This window comes from Canis lupus, chromosome 1 (genome assembly GCF_048164855.1).
Source record: "Canis lupus baileyi chromosome 1, mCanLup2.hap1, whole genome shotgun sequence".
Classification (NCBI taxonomy): Eukaryota; Metazoa; Chordata; class Mammalia; order Carnivora; family Canidae; genus Canis; species Canis lupus.
In genome coordinates this window covers 81,238,398-81,260,199 of record NC_132838.1, presented here as the reverse complement: position 1 = coordinate 81,260,199, position 21,802 = coordinate 81,238,398, and positions in this window count along the sequence as shown.

Here is a 21,802-nt window from a genome sequence, read left to right as displayed (position 1 = left end):
TATGAATAAACAAACAAAATCTTAAAAAAAAAGAACCACTGTTTCTGTGATCTGTAAAATGGGGATGGTAATTCATTGATGTTAATGTTGCTATGGAGATTATATGAGATGGCTTTCATAAAGGGCTGACATTGTAGCAAAAATAGTAGACATAAAGTAAATATTTTTGTACTTTGTTCTCACAGAGGCTCAAATAATACCTGGAGAAAAAACCCAAAGATCACAGTAGTAGAGGCTGACAAATTGCACAGAGACTATTGTGTAGAGGGTCAATTTAGCATCTCAATCTCCACTTTGTTTGAGCTCTTGTGAGAAACATCTCCCCAAACTTTCTGCTCTTATTTATCTTCTGGTTGACCTTTATGTTGTTTTTGGCCTAAATTCTTTAACATAAAAATGATTTTTTTGGGGGGGTGAGTGGGTGGGTATTTTCTTTGGTCAGTTGTCTTGAGTCCTTCCTGGAATGAGGTGGAGGATAATCAAGGTTGATATTCAGTGCCCAAGTCCCACTAGATGCTAAGTATTTTGAGTATCTCCTTTGGAGATAAGCAAATATATGTGTTCTTCCTATCCTTACATTGATCACCAGATGCTGGTAGGAGGAGGTAATATTCTCATTTTATAGATGAAAATTGAGAGACAGATGACCAAGCTCATCGAGCCATGGTGTTGTTAGACTATAGCACCAGTGCCCTCCCCTCCATGCCCTGCTCTTATCATTGGAGGCCACTGCCATGAAGGGCAGGACATTCATTATAGCTTCTCTTGAAGAAATTCCTGGAATATTTAGCACTTCCCTAAGAGAATTTGTTTGTGGCCTATCTAGTCAGGAATCCCTTTATGGGGATTGTAGTGGGTAATATGGAAAAGCCAGAACTCTTGATTAAAAACAACTCTTTCTGGTTTTGCTAAAGAATACAAGGGTTACTGCAATTGCTATGTAATTAAAAAAAAAAAAGTTTTACTGTCTCTGCCAGTTTCTCATTTCCTTTCTACAAAGCCTTTACATCCCAGGGCATGCTTTGTCTGAAAATACTTGGATTCATTTATTTTTGTACAGCTATATTCCATGCCAACATTCATTCTGAGGTGCTAAATTTCAATGTCAAGGATTAATTTCAGTTAGATGGTAAATGCAAGGTCACTATAATTTTTGGAAAGGTCTGATGATAGGAAAGTATTTATCACATGAAGACATCATTGCTATCCTCTTATCTAATTTATTATGTATCTGTCAATATCTTTGATGTTATAGGTGAATGGTGACTCTGAAAATGCCAGTCTTCATAGGTTCTTTTCATGTTGATTTACTTTCAGGTTATGAATAATATTTGCAGGATCACATTCAATTGGGATACATTTAAAGTAACTTAGTAGAGTTGTCTTGATTTGATATTACCCTACAATTTAGAGATAAATGCAGATTCCACTTTGCAAGGCATATACCCTACATTTTTAAACAAGTAATTTATTTTGGTGTTTTCAGATTAACTTTGCATTAACATGGGGGAAAATGAATGATGAGTTGTCTGTTTGCCAGTGATAACTGAAGCATATCCTGTGTATGACAGTGCAGATAAAATTGTATAGGGATTTTTTTTTCTGCTTTAATATATTAAAGAGGACAGCCAGCTCCTCCCAAAATAAGAGGTACTTAAGTGGATTGATGGATGTCTACCTCAAGTGTTTAAATGATCAAAAGCCTACTGAATGTTTAAGTAAGTGTCTCACTTAGAGGCAAAGGGTTTGAGGACTGAATTCAAAAACTGAGGGCTTTGATGTTTTAATGGGCAGAACCTGGGCATTGAGTTGAACCTGTGCTGATTCCTATAGGTGCTGGTGGTTCATATCCAGCATCTCTTCTAACTGCTGCCTCTGCTCTGATTCACTGGTATTCATGCCATCCTGGCTGATAAATATTATGAATATCAATCCTGGTTGTACCAACTTGGGCTAAAATCCTTGCTTGGCTATCTAGAGTTGTGTAATCATGGGTTCATTAAATAACCCCTTTGAGCCTTAATTTAAGCATCTGTAAAATGAGGATAATAGGACTCTTGGGAAGGTTCAGTAACCTATTGTGTGTAAATGTTTACCATCTTCTTAGGCAAATAATAGTGCTTAATAAATGTTAGTCCTCATCTTCCATATTTTTGCTTTTTATTACCTTGCTAAGAGTTACTGTTCTTTCTTGACCCACCAATTGTAGAATTGCAGGACCTTAGAGATTGGAGGGAATATTGAGGCCATCGTGTCTAACAGTCCTTTAGGCTTGGGAATGTATCTCATTGGTAAGTTTTGACTACAATCCAGACCATCATCCCTGGGTGCCTTTCTTGCTTCTGTACATTTCTAATTCAAGCTGCAAGCTTGTTTGGTGTGTATTTTGTCCTGTATCTGTTTGGATACTCATTACATCATGAATCCAGTAAGTCAGTTTTCAAATCCATGCCACCATTGGACACAAGAAAATGGAGTGAGATATGGTAGAAGGATCCAAGTATGTTCATTGCTGTTATTGGAGGAAACTTCCATGTTGATCTCCTATGGAAAGAGGGTCAGTAGCATTATTTCAAATGACAGTGAAGAGTTTAAAAAAAAATATTTTTGGTGCACCTGGCTGGCTTAGCCAGTGGAACATGCAACTGTTGATTTTGGGGTTGTGAGTTCAAGCCTCACGTTGAGTGTAGAGATACTTAAAAATAAAATCTTAAAAAAAATTCTCTTTGTCCTATAGCTAATTTGAATGATAGGGAAATGATTTCTTTTTCAAGTTTCAGCTGTTGGATAACTTGGCAACACATATTGCAAGCCTTAATTCCTTTTTCTAATCATATCTAGAAGATAAGATAACCTTGTGGAACAAGGCTAAATAAATGAATCTAGTGACCTTAAATTTCTCTCTCTAAAAAAAATCCTCATATGTATACAAAAAAAAGAGTGCACTTAGATAAAAATTAATTTTGGCATTTGTTTTACAGTAAGTAGTGTAAAAACTACATCATGAAATCCAAAGCCATCAAAAATAGAGTTGACTGTTGATCCAAGCCAGGATTAGATTTGTTTATGTAGCTTCAAAATATATGTATTTACTGTCAGGTGGTACTAACTATGCAGGTTCAATGAAAATGTGTGATAAATACTTGGATTTTGGTGATTTCATTTGTGTGTATATGTGCATGTTTCAGTTTTAAAATGAGTCTGCCTTGTTGAAGGCCAAATATATCTTAGGCTTTGCTTCTTTTGCATGCATGCCTTTGTATTGCTGCAGCTCATTCTCTCCTACAATGCTTTTTCCTCATAGTCCACCTTAAGTCCCTCTTGCTCCTTAAAAACTCCTCCTACAAGAATAGCCTCTTGTATCCTTACTCATTGTGCACGCAGCATTTACCGTCTAGGCAGCTTATACTGCATGCTTATGGTTGAGATGTTGTGTGTCTTCTTCATCCCTGGTTATGCAACTCAGTAAATCCATTTCTCATTTTCCTTCACAGAACAGGAACTAGAAACTTTCTGAAGGGAGAAGCTCTATGGTGTCTTCTCTGTTTCCTATGCTGCCCAGCCTGGGCGTGCTCAATACCTGTTGATGGGAGCAGTCTTGTCCACACCAAATAATGGTGGAGGTATTCAGAGTTCTCTCTTCTGGAGTGTGATTCACATTTAGCTGCTTTGTTGGTGGGATTTATTCATTTTACCTGCTTGCTCATCTCTCTTCATCTCATCTGGAGCCTCGGGGTTAGTTCTCCATGCGGTCTCTGTCTTGGGTCTTCTTTAAGAGGGATGCATTGGAGCCCTGAAGCTGGAAGCGGTGGCCAAATTGTCAGAAAGAAACAGGAAGTCTGTTCCTCATCGTAATCCAAACACACATCACCAAACACGGACTGAGCAGGAAACCCAGCTTTCAACTAAAGCCAGTGAAGCATGGACGGAGGGAAAAGCCTCAGAAATACACCCCAAATTGACTTGGCGCCTGTCACCTGGGACTGCCTGGCCTGTGAATGGAAAACTCTTGTAGATTAAAGGGGGGTTCGTGGGCCACAGATGCGTTTCATCCTCACTGTCCTTTACAGAATCCCTGCGAAATGGTTGACCTTACAGGGGGCTCTTGGTGATTACACCTCAGTCTTTCCAACTTTTTGTTTCTATTTACACTTGTACTCTATGGGTTCCTTTGGGGAGAAGTGTTTTAAAGAAACACAAAAAGTGTCTTTAAGAAACACAAAAAGCCTTTCCACCCGCCCAAGACAATCCAGAGGTGGCAGCTTAGGCAGATAGCTTTCATCCCTCTGTTTGTTACTTTCCTTCTGGGATGAAATATTTCTTCTTCCCCCGAGTATCTGGATTTTGTGATCTGGGACATGGTTGGATGGAACAGTTTGAACTTTTAAAAACAATTACTTGGGGGATATTCTACTCTCTTACTCTATGGGAAGACTGGGGAATCTGAAGTTCCTTCTGTACCTCTTAAAAGCCTCGCTTCTTGTAAAAGTGCTGTTTTTTAAGGTATCATAAGTCAAATTTATCATGGGGATAATGTAATAAAGACAAATATTCAACCAATAATGAAAAGCTAAGTAAACGGGTATGTTTAAGCTCTATTATATGCAGGGGAGTACATTAAGGCAGATCTAAGAGACACTTTAATGGATTTAACATTAGCAATCAGACCTGGACCTGGTGTAAATCAAACACCATCACATTTCAGTCTAATGCACACCCACTCATTCATTAGCACCATTCAACGCAGATTATAAATATTAGCCAAGAAACCTTCAGTTCTTGAGATTCTTTCCACAGACACAGCAATAATTGAACAATAATGATGACAATTTTATTTTTATGAATCGCTATGGCTTACTTTTATTGATTTGCTCTTGGGCCTGGAGAAAGCTTCCTCAGCCAGTATACAACAGGAAATGGTTATAGCATTATCAGGCTGTAAAGAGATAAATAAAATAAAGGGGGGTAGGCATGCTGGTGGTGGGACTCAGCAAGCTGCTGACATAAGCAAGAATTACTCCCCTCACTCCCAACTATAGAGCAACTTAAATTACCTCCTTTCTCCTTCCCTGCTTCTCATTCCCAATTCAGTGAAAGGAAAATACTTCTCAACTGTAAATGTGCATTAACTTCGGAGCTGAACATTTTGGGGTTCTTGGTATCAGCTCGAGGGAAATGAATAAGATAGGAATAAATGAGCCTGCTTATGCATTGCAGAGAAAGGAGGGTGAAGCCGGGCAGGAATATGGCCTTCTGCTGTCTCCTTTGATGATGTACAGCTTCTTAATAACAAAGGCAGTGTAGCCTTCTGAAATATTCCATGCATGCCTTTGAAAAGGAGGTGAAACCTCCTTGCCTCTGCCTTCTCCAGGGCCCAGATATACCAGTATTTTCAGCCAGCTTACCCTGCCTGCCCTTTAGCTAACAGTGGTAATGAATTGCCCATCCTGGGGATGGGTAAGAAGGCGTGGATATAGATCTGCATATAGACTTTGAAAAGTCTGCCATGATTTTTTCCTCTCTTCTCAGAGACAGATTCCAAAGATTTTATTTCCTACCCCTGCCCTCCCATCCCCACTGACAAACTGGATTTGTACTTCTGTGTGTTCACTGGATTGAGACCTCACCATGACTTGGAGTGAAAGAAACAAGAGCTTGTTGAGATTCATCAAGCCCTCTGCCGTTCCATGCAATGAGGCAGGCTGCAGGCTCAGCCGTGCTGGTGCCGTGTCAAAGAGATCCTATCCTTCCCAGTTACTTTCTTGGTGGATTTTTCTTCCTTGGCCAAAGATGTTCAGGCCAGATTATGTGGAGGTGTGGGCAACCTCATATCTGAGGGCTTGTACATTTGCTGGTTTGATGAGTCCTCTGTGTCTCCATCTATCTTTCACTCTTGACTGGAAGAACAGATGCTGAGCTGTGCCCACACTTACAGGAGTAACGCAAGTACTACAGTAACACTGTGGCCACCCAAGACTCTAGTTCATTCTTTGTTATCTTTATTATTGCATCTTTAAGGCAAACCTGCCTGGGTACTTAACTTTCTTCTTTCCTTAGAAAATAAGTTGTTTGGACCTCTAAGTTAACTAAACCATGGTTACAAGTTAATGTTTACTGAATTCATACGATTTCAAAAATGTTAAAAAAATTATTGTTTTAGATTTTATTTATTTGACAGAGAGCACAAGCAGCAGGAGAGGCAGAGAGAGGGAAAAGGAGACTTCCTGTGGAGCAGGAAGCTGAATGTGGGGCTCGAACCCAGGACCTGGGACCATGACCTGAGCTGAAGGCAGATGCCTAACCAACTGAGTCACCCAGGTGCCCCTCAATGTTTAATGAATTATTAATTATTGATCCTATATGAAGCTATCAGTGTGTAAGAACTGGGAAAGATCTCCAATCTGGCAACACTAAAAAAAAATCCATAAAAATTAAGCACCATGTTTTGTCATTATTGGGGAAAAGGAAAGTGGTGGTGTATTCTGGGCTTGTATTTAGATGTGGGATATTGTGTCTCTGAAATGAAAAAAGACCAACAAAAGCTCTCAGTAAACCAAAAATATTGCAGGGACTACAACTTAGGTTGAGCTTAACCACACTTATGTGGTGGTTCACAAAGCTTTTTGGTGTGCATGAGTTTAATGAGCTTATTTGTTTCTAAATGTATAAAAAGGGGGTAATTATAAACATGACCATTTGTGGGAGGGTGACTGAGAAAGTGGTTGTTGGGACCTCCCACTGGAAGAAACAGATTTCTGAGGTAGAAGATGCTGTCCTTCCTCACCAAGAGTGTTTATGAAATATTAAGGGGGACAGGTATCTTTTTTAATTAATAAAGTAGCTCATTGGAAGATACTTATAATAGTACCTCCTGTGATCCAGGTGCTCTGCTAGATACTGAGCAAATGACAATACATGAGGTGGGACATGCCCACTACCATTAGGGAGGACAAGGGATTTACTCCATTTTAAGGGGAGCCAGTTATACAAATGAATAAAGTGATTTCAGATAATGATACGTAATAGAAAATTATGTGACAGAGATTGGAAGAGACTATGTGGGAAGGATAGTTTGAGAAAAGGTTGAAGACCTTACACTTCCTAAGAAATACCATTTCTCTAAGAGAGATGAACAACATGATCTTATTTTCACTTTATAAAGATCATTGTGGCTGCTACCTGGGACATCAGCCAATGTTTAATAAACCTTTGGAATAGATCATTACTGATTAATGGGAGACTGAAAGTACTCCCATTCTTGATGCAAATAGTCACTTTGAAGTTCAAGGAAACCTGACTTGGAGTACAGGTGGTGTTTTCACTTCTTCTGATTGTCCGGTGTGTCTTGGGGGAGAACAGGGCAGTTCTAGGAAGCGAATGACCAGATATTAAAATATGATAACAGTTCAATTTAATTTTCTGCATCGTGCTTGTGGTGATGAAATAACAGGCTCTAGAAAAGGGTGGCAAGAATGCTCTCTATGGATTTAAGCATTTGCTTTTGACCCTGGCAGGATGGAGAGGGTGACTGTGCATGTGTGGCAGCAGAGAATTGCAAGGTCTAGTGAAGACTCTAATAATGAGCATAGCACCCTGTGCCTGGCAGGGACTCAGTATGCATTTGCTGGCTGGGGAAAGACTATTCTTAACCAAAAGCAGAAGTTTACTGAAAGGCAAGGGAATTAGAAATAGGCTTGGGAACTTTAAAAAGGGCTGGTAGAGTGTCCCAGTGGGATAGATCCTTGTCAAATATTATGGTCCCCTTTGATACACTGAGCATGTGTCTGTGTGCATGTGTGTGTTTGTAGTAATGATAGAAAAGTTCTAGATATGCCAGAGACCTGGGAAGAAAGCATATATATGTTGGCAACCATCAGTGGTAATTGCTGCCTCAATATGAGTGGAATGATTTGATCTCACTATCCTTCATCCTACCAGTGCAGTACTGGTCTGGTAGTAGAGACCTTCTGCTAGCCTGCCAGTTTGCATTCCACTGGACCCAGAAGCCAAAGGGTAGCAATGAGGATCAGAGAATATAAGAGCATCAGGGTATCCTGAATGCCTTGGACACTGAATTATGGAATTACAACACCACGGCCCAAACCAAAATACATAGCCGAGCCCGACACAAATGGTTTGCAGAAGTAAACTCTACTCACAGTGGAGGAGTTGGGTGGTGAATATTTACTGAATGAAAAAAACATCCTATTACACCTCTTCCTTCTCAAGCTGATTTCTTTTCATGGGTCCTAAGCCAGAGCTTCTAATTACTAAACTAATTGCTGCAAAAGGGAATGAATCTTACCAATAAGGCTTAAACTAACACCTGGGGTGGTTGGGAGTCAACAGCACAACCCCTAGGAGAATGTAGTGGTAATGTGCTAGGCACAGGTGGTCTATCAATAAGACTCATTAAGCATTAGAGACTCACAATCAATAGAAACACAGACACAGAAACTCAATGTTACCTGGCATTGTCTATCCCATGGAAGGATTGGAAGTGTTCAGACATGGACATCCTTATGATCTGCTTGATTCCTTTTCCAGTGTCCTTCCAGATTTGGTCCAGTTCCAAGCTCCTAGCTTGTTTCCTGGTCTTCTGCGAGCTCCATTCCTCTATCACCTCTCACCTTCTTGGCTCCACTGTGTGCTCTTGACAATGGAACCAGGAGAATGATTCTGGACAGGGAGAGTTGCCACAGAAAAATTCTGTAATAATTACAGTTACTAATAACTAACATTTTTGGTGCTTTTTAAGTGCCAAGAACTATGCTGATGTTTTTATCTGCATTACCTTTGACTCTCACAATGACTTAATGACGTGGCTGCTCTTACCACTCTAATTTTATATATAAGGACATTGAGGTTTAATGAAATAAAAGTGTTCAAGATTATAAAACTAATAGAGGGTAGAGCTGGGATTCAAACATGGATGCATCTGACTCCACAATTATCCCTTTAATTGCTATGCAATTTTGTTAGATTTATAACAGTGTAATAAAATAGGGTGGTTTAGAGGTAAAAGAAATGTTCTTATTTAGGTTTTGAAAATCATAAAGTTTAGTGCTATTGTATCCTTTTTCTCAACATGGATATAGAGAGGACTTTAAATGAAAAAAAAAAACAATGTCAAAAGTATTTTTATGGAGTTGTTAATTGTTTTAGGGAGCAAGCTCATAAAAATCACAGACCACAAAACATAATTACAAAATGCACTTGACATTAATTATAGAAAGTATTGATTTCATTAACTCACATCTTGTCTAGGAGCTATAAATTATAGGAAGTAGGGAATGCATGTATATCCCCTTTCTGAATGGCCAATCCTATACCACTCACTCCTACATCAATGGTTGGGATGGTGTTGAGCATGCATTATGCCACATTACATTATCATTCCCTTTATGACTCAAAGGAGCATGTTTTTTTCTCTCAGAGCTTATGCTTCCAAAGACCATATACCTCTTGGAAAGTCTTTGCTTTTGTCTTATTAGAACCTCTATTTCCTGTAACTTTGGTTCTCAGAGTGTTGTTTAGGAATCTGTGGGGGTTCCTGAGGTAAAAAAACAAACCTATATTCCTAATAATATGCAGGTTCTATTTGACTTTTATATGCTCACTCTCTGATGAGCTTGTAGTAGAATTTTTCCAGGGGTTACACACATGTGATGTCATGACAGATTGAATGCAGAAGCAGATATGAGAGTCCAGCTGCCTTCTGTTAACCCAGATGTTAACAGGATTTGTGAAAACATAAATTCCAACCTTCTAATTTTTTGGAGAATATAGTCACTTTTAATGAGTACAATTTACGTTAGTATGTGATAGGTTTATTTGCAAAGGAGCTACAAACATCCTAAAATTTTGTTTTAATTGCTAATAGGATAAATATTGATAGATGTTAACACATACCCCCACCAGGAAAGCTCTTGGAGTCCACCAACAGGTGTAAAGCGATTGAGACCAAAAAGTCTGAGAACCACTGCTGTTACCATGTTCTCCCTCTTTGCAAAGCTAGGAAGCCCAGGCCAAATTTTTCACTCACCTTCAACATTTGACTGAGATCACAAGACGTATGATTTGTAGACTAATGTTCCTTCATGCCTTATGGTATGTTTTGCTCTTACTTCACTCCTAAATGATTTTGTTGCTTACTGTCCATACTGCTCAATTTAAAAATATTTAATGACAAGCTTCATATTGGTTATGGTAGGCTGTTGGAAATTAAACAGCACAGAGGATAAGCTGGTCTCTGAGAACATGACATAAGAATGTAGTATTGCAGATTTTCATATAAATGTGTCCTCAGATTCAAATGCTGCTTCTTAGAGACTATAGACAAGATCTTCATAGTTACAGTGGAAATCATTGTCACTACATCTAAATGGATGGTACTTTTGTTCTGGAGTCTGTTCACTTTCTATTCTCTAAATTATGCATATTCGTTTAAGGTACAGCCTCTCCCATAGCCCCCTCCCTTCTCTATTTCTCTTACTCCAGCCCAACAGAGACTTTTCCTCTTTTCCTTTCTTCTACTTTTCATTTATGTTCTCTATGACCTATTCTTAAAACATATTTTCTAATGCATTCTTGAGACCAGAATAAAAGGCTAGCACTTTCAGCATTACTTCATCTTCATTATTAGCCTCTTATAACTCTCTCTGATTTAAGGTTATTGTATAATACTTGAGCTCTCGGCTAATGTACATTACACTGGCACTGTAATCAGTGCACATTTCAAGGACTTCAGTCAACAATAGCACCCAAAGCTTTGAACTAAAAAATGTATAATTATTCTTGCAAATTGAGAGCAGGATAAGATTGGTCTAAAGCACACAACTTTAGCATTGTATGTGATGCACAGGTGACTAATGTTGGGCATTTGTTAATTATTGTCATAGTTACGATAAATGTATAGGTATTTTCTTTTTGATTAAACTTGAAAATAATTTCTCTCTCTCTCCTAGTCAAACTCAATTGTAAACCTTCAAAGGGGGACATAGAGCTAGAGTGATGTTTGGCCATTGTGCCATTATCTCCAGTGAATGAGTAGTCCCTTTATGGAAAATTTTCTCATCTCTTGCTAGTGGAGTGGGGTGAAATTCAGGGGGGCCGAGGATGAAGGAGAATAGAGTTAGTCTTGAGGATGCTTTACTAAAGTGTAGATGAGTTTGTTTTCCAAATGATGACTGTCTCATTTATCTAAACCCATCTTGATGGTGTATAGATGATCGGAATACTGATGTTTTGTCCACAAAACTCAATGACATGGACCAATCCACCATTCATCAGAGCAGAGACTGTGCAGAGGCCTTTTTTGTTTCCCTTATCCATTCAATAAGTCACATTGTTATTGAAAACTGGGAGAGGGGGAGGAAGAGGGAGAGAGAATTCTCTTGATTTCTAAGATCCTTCATTCCTATCTAATCAATTATCTCATGCTACCACTCCATGTGCTCTTTTCTGTGACTTGCTCATGTCTTTCTCTGCAAAATGACTTAGTTTTATTCTCTTTTTCCCTATAACTTAGAGTAGCATAGTAGCTAAGAGCTCAGGTCCCAGAGTCAGGTGTCTCTGGGTTTGAGTCCACTTACTGGATGCTTCTTAGCCATGTGGCCTTGCTACATGAACTCTAAGACCAAACTCATCATTAATAATGGAAAATAATAGGACAGACTTCATGGGATTTTTATCAGGAACAAATGACATTATGTATATGAGTACTTAGCATCATGCCTGACATGTAATAAGCACCTGGTACATGAAAAACATCATTTCTCTTTTAAGAACTTAACTGAATTCAAATTTCAGGAACTTCCAGATCTCCTAAGTTGGAATAAATTTTCCAGCCCCCAATTCTCATGGGACACTTTTCTTGTTTTTTCACCATTTTGCTGGGGTCAGGAGGGCTTGTGCACCTGCCTCTCTCACTTGTTGGACAGCCTGGAAGGCTGAATCTGTGTCACTCACCGAAGAATTTTTGCACAACATGCAGCACAGTGCCTTGTCCAGGAGATGAGCCAAACCACATGCCCTGTATTGTTTGTCAGCATTGCCATTTGTACATAATGTGCAGTCCCTGCCCTCAAGAAACTTGCCGTCTGTTTGGGGGAGAGAAAGCTAAAATGCATCTAATACTTGAGAGATGACAAAATTCATGAAAACCTGCACTGTCAAGAAATGCTTTCTGGGGGAGGGAGAGCTTTTGGAGCATCAAGATGGACTCATCAGTTTGGATGCAGGAGAAGATATAGAAGAGTATATCTGGAAGATGAACAACGTTGGTTGGAGTCTCTATGTGCAGATGAAATTAACACACAGGGAAATGTATTTATGCAACTACCAACATTATAAAAATGGAGGCCGTTTGCATCCTCTGTTTCCTCTTGCACCATTCCAGTCTTTTCCCATTTCCATAGCGCCCAGTTTTCTGATTTCCATTACCATAGATTAGTTCTTATTCTAGAAACTAATATAAATGGGACCATAAAGGATATATTCTTTTGAATCCAACTTCTTCATAATGTTTTTGAGGTTTTTTTTTCCTAAAGATTTTATTTATTTATTCCTGAGAGGCACACAGAGAGAGGGGCAGAGACACAGGCAGAGGGAGAAACAGGCTCCATACAGGGAGCCCGATGTGGGACTTGATCCCGGGACTCCAGGATCACACCCTGGGCTGAAGGCAGGTGCTAAACCGCTGAGCCACCCAGGGATTCCCCTGTTTTTGAGTTTTATCCACATTGTCAGTAATTTACTTTTCTTTCCTTTTTTTTTTTTTTTTTTTTTTAACCACTGACTAGTATCCTACTGTAAGAATTTACCATTATTTTATGTATTCTGGTTGATGGCCATTTGGATCACTTCTGCTTTTCAGCTGTTCTGAGTCATGAATAATAAAAATTCTGTATTGAGCTTTTGTTAACATTTATTTTCATTATTCTTAGCTAAATACCTAGATAAGGAGTTGCAGGTTTATAGATTAGGTGTATATTTAACTTCATGATAAACTGTTAAACTGTGTACCTACATTTAACATTCCCTCCAGAAAATTAAGAGAAGATGCAATCATTTATAATTGTGCCCATATTTACTATTCTTTGTGCTCTCTATTCATTTATGTAGATCTGGCTTTACATTTGCTCTTATTTCTCTTCAGCCCAAAGAATTTTCTTTAGCATTTCTTATCATTTATTATTTCTGATGATGAATATTTTATCACATTTTCAGTATCATGAAGTATCAAGAAATTTGAAGAATATCTTGACTTTTTAAAAAGATTTTATTTATTTATTCAGGAAAGACACAGAGAGAAAGGCAGAGACACAGGCAGAGGGAGAAACAGGCTCCCCGTGGGGACCCTGATGTAGGATTCGATCCCAGGACCCTGGGATCATGACCTGAGCCGAAGGCAGATGCTCAACCACTAAGCCACTCAGGTGTCCCAGTATATCTTCACTTGATATGGAATTCTGGGTCAATAGGTTACTACACCCCCTGACCCCCTATTCTGCAGTTAAAAAGAGAATATTCTATTGTCCCCTGGTCTCCGCTGTTAGTGATAAGAGCTTAATTTTCATTTTTATTGTTTCCTTGCATCTAACATGTCTTTTTCCTCCATCTGAATGCTATTATGATTTTCTTTTTATCTTTGGTTTTCAGCAATAGAACTATGATGTTTCTAGATGTGTTTTTGTTCGTTTTTTTTTGGTTTTGTTTTGTTTTATTTTTTGTTTTTAATTATCCTGCTTGAAAGTCAATGAATTCTTAGAATAGTAAATGTTTTTCATCATATTTTGGAAACTTTCAGTGATTATTTCTTCACATATTTTTTCTTCCACTTTTTCTTTTTCCTGTACCTCAGGGACTCCAATTGTATGTATTATAGAGCTTAATATTGCCCTACGGTCACTGAGGATCTGTTTATCTTTTGAATCTTTATTCTGTTCTTCATATTGAATCATTTATTATGATTTAAGTTCACTGACTCTTGCTTTTGTAGTCTCCTTTCTGTTGTTAAACCCTTTCAGTGAATTATAAAATTTCAGCTATTTGCCTTTTTAGTTCTAGTGTTTCCCTTTGGTTCTTTAAATTTTGTTTTCTATTTTCCTCTTGATATTCTTTATCTCTTATAGTCATTTCGACAAATTTTTCCTTTAAATCTTTTTTTAAAAAAGATTTTATTTGAGAGGGAGAGAACAAGGGTGGAGGAGGGGCAGAGAAAGAGGGAGAAACAGAGTCCCCACTGAGCAAATGGCTGGGCTGTATCCCAGGATCCGGCTGGGATCATGACCTGAGTAGAAAGGCAGTCACTTAGCTGACTGAGCCAGCCAGGCACCCCTGAAATCTTTAACTATACTTAAAATAGCTGCTTTAACATCCTCGTTTGCTAATTCCAACCTTCAGGTCATTTTGGGATTAATTTGTCTAGATTGTCTTTTCTTTTGATGGTGGGTCACATTTTCCTGTTTGTTTTTATGTCTACTGCTTACTGTATACCGGACATTATAAGTAATCCATCGTAAAATCTCTGGATTCTTTTATCTTACACCGAAGATTATTGATTTCCGTTCTTCCAGCCAGTTAACTTACCGACTGATCCTCTTGAATTTACGGAGGCTTGGTTTCATTAAGGTGGGTCTGTTTGATTTTGCCCTTCATACTAATAGGATGAAGACTTTAATGCAGAGACATGTACTTTAATCCTCGAATATGTCCTTCTGAAGTTTCACTGGAAAGTCCCAGGTGTTTAGCAAAACCCTCTAACTGGGAAACACTTAAATGTCAGATTCTTCTGTTCTGCAGGAGGCAGCACCAAATGTTTCTGCTTGTCTCTCTTAGCCTTGCAAGTACTGCTTTCTGCTGAGTTCCTTGCAGTCTTCCTTGAGCAATTGTAGTATAAACTCAGCCAACAATTTGAGGGAGTTTATATATAAGATTTGGGAGGTTCCTTCTTTTGGTTCCATTATTTCTGGATTTCCTTTCTTAATTTCCAGCTGTTCTGGAGGCCCTGAACTTTGTCCTCAGACACTCCAAGCCAGTAAGACTTCAGTTCTGCTTGAATTTTAGATGCCCAGCATCCCTCGGACCAAGAAGTTCTCCTAAGAGAAAAGCTATAGGGCTGCCTGGGTGTCTCAGTGGGTTAAGCAGCTGCTTTTGGCTCAGGTCATGATCTCAGGGTCCTGGGATTGAATCCCACATTGGGCTCCCTACTCAGTGGGGAGTCTGCTTCTCCTGCCTTCCCCTCTTTCCCTTCCTTCCCTGCTCATGCTCTGTCTCTCTCTCTCATTCTCTCATCAATAAAATCTTAAAAAAATAAAAGCTATAAAAGTGATCTTATACAGTTCAATTCCTTTTTTTCAAGGGTACTATCTTCCAATTGATGCATTCTTTTAGTTATTCTCCTGTGCCTTCTAATAGTTTATTTCTTAAAATTTTGGCCAAAGGTTAAAATTTTTAGCTGTAGATTGATTCTGACACAATCTACTCTTCCCTTACTGAAGCTGCAGTGTCTCTGTGTTTCCTAGTAAGGAGTCCTGCCTAGAGATGAGGTTTGTGTGGAGAAAAATTGGTTTGGCTGTGGTGGGCTAGAGTATATGAGGCCTTATAGGCCAGGCAATGGATATTTTACATGATGGAGTAGACGACAGGGAAAGGGTCATGTCTGAATTATAGATAGCTTTTGTTTTTAAATATTAGAATGATGCTGACATTTATTATAATTCATGGAGAGACTTGACATGTATTCAAATGAATTGGTATGGTATTTCCATCATTTACATGAAGCAAATGTCAGAACAGAAGACCCTCAATTTATCCTTGTAATTATAAGTCCTTCCCTCCCCTTTTCTCCCTGCTGTCTTTCTTCTTCTCCCTCCCCCCGCCGCCTTCTGCCTTTTTTGTCTTCTCTCTCTCCCTTTCTCATCCTCTTTATTTTCAAGTTTGTGACTAACACATGAAGAGCACACTGGAGCTATTCAAATATATGGTAAGAACTCAAATTTAGTGTCCAAAGAGAGTCCCCAGTTTTTTTTTTACTCTGTAAAAGCATTTGTTTTGTTAACTTTACTATTGCCAGTGCTTAGCAAAATGCCTTGTACTAGTAAAAAAAAGAAAAAAAGATTAAAACCAAGGAAATAATTAAATTGTAATGTATCAATCCAAAAACCACTGAGAAGTGTCTACAATTATAATTGGTAATTCTATGTAACAACTTGGAAGAGTGGCTTTGATCAAAGGCATGATAGAAAACTATATGTATACTGTAATGCAGACTGGGAATATTATACACATGCCAAAGATTGGAAGGGAATACACAAAATGCTAATAGATGTGTGATGATAGGATTATGAATGTTTAGTCCCAAAACATTTTCAAAACAGAGGGAAAAATGACTATTAGAAATTCCTTTTTGGTTAGAGAAACTTCAATAGGAATATACAGGGACTGTATTTGGGATCTTCCATTTAAATACCAAGGATGTATTGATATTTAATACAATCCTCAAATGTTTCAGGATTAAGCAAGGTTATACATTTTAACCTATATTTAAAGAAAAATCTGTTAACCAGGTTCTCCTGGTGACAATCTCATTTCCCTATGTGGTGGAAAGCTTGTACCTCTCCCCTGGTGAACATATGGGACTAGTGTAATCTTGGGTATTAGTAGCTGTCTTAGTGATGCTGGGCATTCAGGAGGCAGACAAGCATCGTGATATCTGGTAAAGCCTGAATCCTTCTGTGGGTTCAGATGGACAATCACAAGATGCCAAGGGCACACTAGGGAATGATAAGCAACCTGAGGACAGAGGGTGAAGTTTGCATCAACAAACTGACATAGCCCACCATTCCTGGTGATGATCCTCCTCACCCTGTGCTTATAATACTGTGTGGCTAGAAGATAAGATCAGAAGTCTGGTGACCTATACTGAGTGCTGCCTTGTAGTGTCTATAACTTCTAGTAAAAAATGGTGATGTTGGAGTGCCTGGGTGGCTCTGTTGGTTGAGCATCTGACTCTTGATCTCAGCTCAGGTCTTGATCTTGAGGTTGTGAATTTGAGCCCCACATTGGGCTCTACCCTGGGTGTGGAGACTACTTTAAAAAAGTTGATGTTAGTGGAGGGCATGTGGCATTGTAATGCTTATAACCAGGATCCTCATAACATTTTTCATCCAAACTAGAACATAGTTGAGAGCTGGTGAGGATGCCATTAGCTGTGATAACAGGTACAAACTGGGATATACCAAGAAAACTGAAGCATACAGTGTGGATCCTCCTAAAACCCATGTGGCTTTTTGGGTTGCACAAGGATAATACCTTCCAATGTAGTTTCTGTCTTCCTGTGATATTAGGTCATTGGTCATTGCCCAAACCAACCAAATGGCTCTTCTTAGCTCTAGCTTTTCTCTGAATCACTGAAGATTTTAAGCAGGAGCTAGAATGATTAACATGTTTCTTGCAGAAATATCTGACAAAAGAATGTAGGATAGACTTAGCAGGGCAAGAGTTGTGGGTTGGGGAGCTCCACAAAGAGGTTGTTGTACTGACTCAGCTATTTTGTATAAGCAAATAAAAAGCTCAGTTCCTAGCACAGCTTCTGGAAGGAAGGCAATATGATGATGGTTCCCATGCCCTTCCATTGCTCAACACCCACTAATTTATAGACCCATGTGCCTCTTAAACAATACTTTTCCTTAATAGCACAGATTCATGGAGGACAAACTACTGTTTGCCTTCTTAATCATTTAGAACAATTGGTTTCCCAACGTGATATACTGGCCTCTGGCAACTCCAGTAGGTTCTGAGTGACCAAAGAGCTGGAATTGCGTAGGTTTTTTACAAGAAAAGAGCCTGACAAAGTCACAGCTTTCACTTCTGGTGTGAAGCGATAATTGACTTTTAAGTGCTAATAAAATGCAGACCAGGTATTTGTGTTTTGTTCAAGGTGTTCCTTTTATTATATAAATCCTAGTAAATGTTTTCATGGTTGCTTCTGCAAGTAGGCGTTTAGGGCAATCATTTTTCATGATGATCTAGGCCAGTAAAAACCATTCTAGTAAGGAAAACACTATGGCCTCTGAAATGGGACACAACCAAAGTTTTTAATCATTACCACTGTTTTGTGTATCTTTGTAATGCATCTTCCAAAGTTCTTGCAATGTTTATGTCCATCATGTTGTTAAACTAGCAAGCATGTTAACCAGCTTCTTTGTACATTTGTAATATTTGTTGTTAGCCTCTTGGAGACTTGATTTCACCATTTTCCATAAGATGAAGGAATTGGCTATAAATGACCCATCAGGCTATGTTATGATCTAAAATTCTGTGACTTGCTTACCTGATTTGGGGATATCCAAATAGATGTGACAATAGAAGCTACCAGTCTGGATGAGTAGCTACCGGAGAATGAGAATTAGCTATCAGTTAGATGAATCATGGTACAAAAATTGAGACCGTAGTGTTTGGCCCCGAATCAGGGTCCAGAAACTAACAGGTACAAGTCCCCTTTGAGCAATGATAGGAGCAGACATTTTCAGAAATCAAAGTTCTCCTGGAATATCTGCACATATAATTACTATAAATGTGGAAAGTCCACTCAATTGGGCACTGGAAACAATAGTCTGTGGTCCCCAATCTGTCACATTGGGCTTCAGAGTTCTGAAGAGCTTCAGAGCTTCAGAGTTCTGATTTGAAATAGAAGGAATTGAACCAGATGACTATCTTGCCTCTCTTCCTGTCTCCAAAACATGGATTCTAAATTTTCCTGAAATAATAGAATTTTATTTAGACTTGTCTAAGTACCTATACTGTCCAAGAGAGGTGTCCAAGAGAAGAGCTGATGTTCAGATAGAGACACACTAGATTTTTTATCCTTCTTGCCTGCATTAGCTGAGAGGTTGACTAAATGAAAAAATGTGATCTTATTGATGTGTCATCAGATTCTGGTTTTGGAAATTCATTATAGATTTAGGGTATCACCTGCTATCTTGCTAATTACAGATAAGTGCCCTACGAGTGCTTAAGTTCGTTAGAAGAGATTTGAGGGAAGAAGCATAGATGGAACACACCTAGTCATCTCTAATGACTTGTGAGTAACATTGAGGGACCCCAAAGGAATAGAAGTGCCCCCAGGAGTTTGAGTATTCACCCTTTGCTTTGGTGAAGCCAAGTCCCTCACTTTCCAGTGGACAGATCATGTCTATTCCCATTGCCCTCCATCTCTCTCCTCTGCCAAACTCCTTTTTGCTCTAAGATACTTCACTTTTCCTATCAAGTTTGCCCCTTTTTCTTAATGCAGTGAACAATCCTCTGATTACCCTTTTGCCTCAAAGAATGGGGGTGGAAATTAAATGTGAAAGGATATATGTCAGTTCTCTTTGTTCTTGGTAGTTATGGCATAGAAAGTTACTTTAGACATTAAATTAGCAAAAGCTGAGTTGGCTTCTAAGGGAAATATAGAGTTAGGTTCCTGTAAGACTCTGTTCCACATTTTTGTGAACTGATCATTTATTTTGTCTGGGTTTCTGTTAAAGATACCTATTTAGGGGCACCTGGGTGGCTCAGTTGGTTAAGTGTCTGCCTTTGGCTCAGGTCATGATCCTGGGGTCCTGGGATCAAGCCCTGCCTTGGGTTCCCTGCTCAGCAGGCAGCCTGATTCTCCCTCTCCCTCTACCACTACCCCCTGCTTGTACACTCTCTCTGTCAAATAAATAAATACAATATTTTTAAAAAGAAAGCTTATTTAATATATATTGTTTATTTGTTAAGATTGAACGCATGACCAACAGCACAATAACTCATGCCTGAACAAAGCCTATCTAATATATATGTTTTCTCTATAAGGCATGTCACAGTTTTCTTGCATTTAGGAATACTAGAAAGCACTTCAGCACTGTGCTTGAGGTCATTTTATTTACTTAATTTTTTATTGAAGTGTAGTTGACATACAATATTCTATTTCAGTTGTATAACATAGTGATCAAATATTTATATGTATTAGTGTCACCACCATAACTCTAGCTACTATCTGTCACCATACAAAGTTTTTACATATTAAGTTATTATATATTATGTTATATCCTTGTGTCTTATTTTTTTAAGATTTTATTTATTCATGAGAGACACAGAGAGAGAGGCAGAGACATAGGCAGAGGGAGAAGCAGGCTGCCTGTGGGGAGCCCAATGTGGGACTCGATCCCAGGACCCCAGGATCACACCCTGAGCCAAAGGCAGATGCTCAACCACTGAGCCACCCAGGAGTCCTATGTCTTACTTATTTTACAACTGCAGGATTGTGGCTGTTGATCCCTTTCCCCTATTTTGCACACCCCCACCCCCTCTAGCAACCACCAGACTGTCCTCTGTATCTGCATCTGTTTGTTGTTGTTGTTTTTTAGATGCCACAAGTAAGTGAAATCACATGGTATATGTCCTTCTCTGACTTACTTCACTTAGCACAATACCCTCTAGATCATACACGTTATTGCAAATAGCAAGGTTTTATTCTTTTTTTTAATGGCTGAGTAATACTGTATACATATAACCACATGTTCGTTATCTGTGGATGGACACAGGTTGCTTTCATATCTTTGCTATTGTAAATAATGTTGCAGTGAGCATAGGGGAATATATGTCTTTTTGAGTTAGCATCTTTCTTCTCTTTGGGTGAATACCTAGAAATAGAATTGCTGGGTTGTATGACAATTCTATTTTTAATTTTTTGAGGACCCTCCATATGAGTTTCCATTGTGGCTGCATCATTTTGTGTTCTCAGCAACAGTGCATGAAGGTTCCCTTTTCTCTATGTCCTTGCCAACTTTTGTTGTTGTCTTTTTGATAATAGCCATTTTGACACATGTGAGGGGATATCTCATTGTGGTTTCAATGCATTTCCCTGATGATTAGTAATTCTGAGTGTTTTTTCATGTGTTGGCCATCTGTACATCTTTGGAGAATTGTCTATTTGGGTTCTCTTCCCATTTTTTAATTGTGTTGCTTGTTTGATACTGAGCTGTGCACAGAGTTCTTTATATATTTTGGATGTTAACTTATCAGTTATATCATTTGCAAACATTTTCTCCCATTTAGTAGGTTGTCTTTGTTTTGTTGATCATTTCCCTCATTATGCAAAAGCTTTTTAATTTGATTTAGTCTTGTTTGTTTATTTTTGGTTTTGTTGTTCTTACCTAAGAAGACAGATCCAAAAAATTATTACATCAATGTCGAGTAGCTTACTGCCTGTGTTTTCTTCTGGGAGTTTTATGGTTTCTGGTCTTACATTTAAGTCCTTAATTCATCTTGAGTTAATTCTTGTGTATGGTGTAAGAACATAATCCAGTTTCATTCTTTTGCAGGTAGCTGTCCATTTTTCTTAGCACCACTTATGGAAAAGACTATCTTTTACTTGGAGACCATTTTAAACCATGAAATTACCAAAAAGCCCCTCAAAAATGTGAAAGAGATTACACTAAATAGATGGTGAAAAGGATACTTGTTTACAGTGTGAAGGCTGAAAGAAGACACAGGGGGTCACTTTGTTCTGCCTCAACTGAGAATGTGTGTGTTGGATGATCCAAATTTTTCTTTACTCTCTGTATATCTGTGAATGACCAGAGAAGTGCCACCAGCATTGATTTGGGGGTTACCAATACGTTTTAGTGAGTAGGTGAGTTCGTGTATATGGAATCCACAAATAAAGAGAACCGACAGTCCTAAGTTAAGGATTTAGAGCTGTTACACAGAAATTTACCCTTACCTAGGTATTCAGTGTTGCTATCAGAGGATTGAAACAAACCAGCATGTA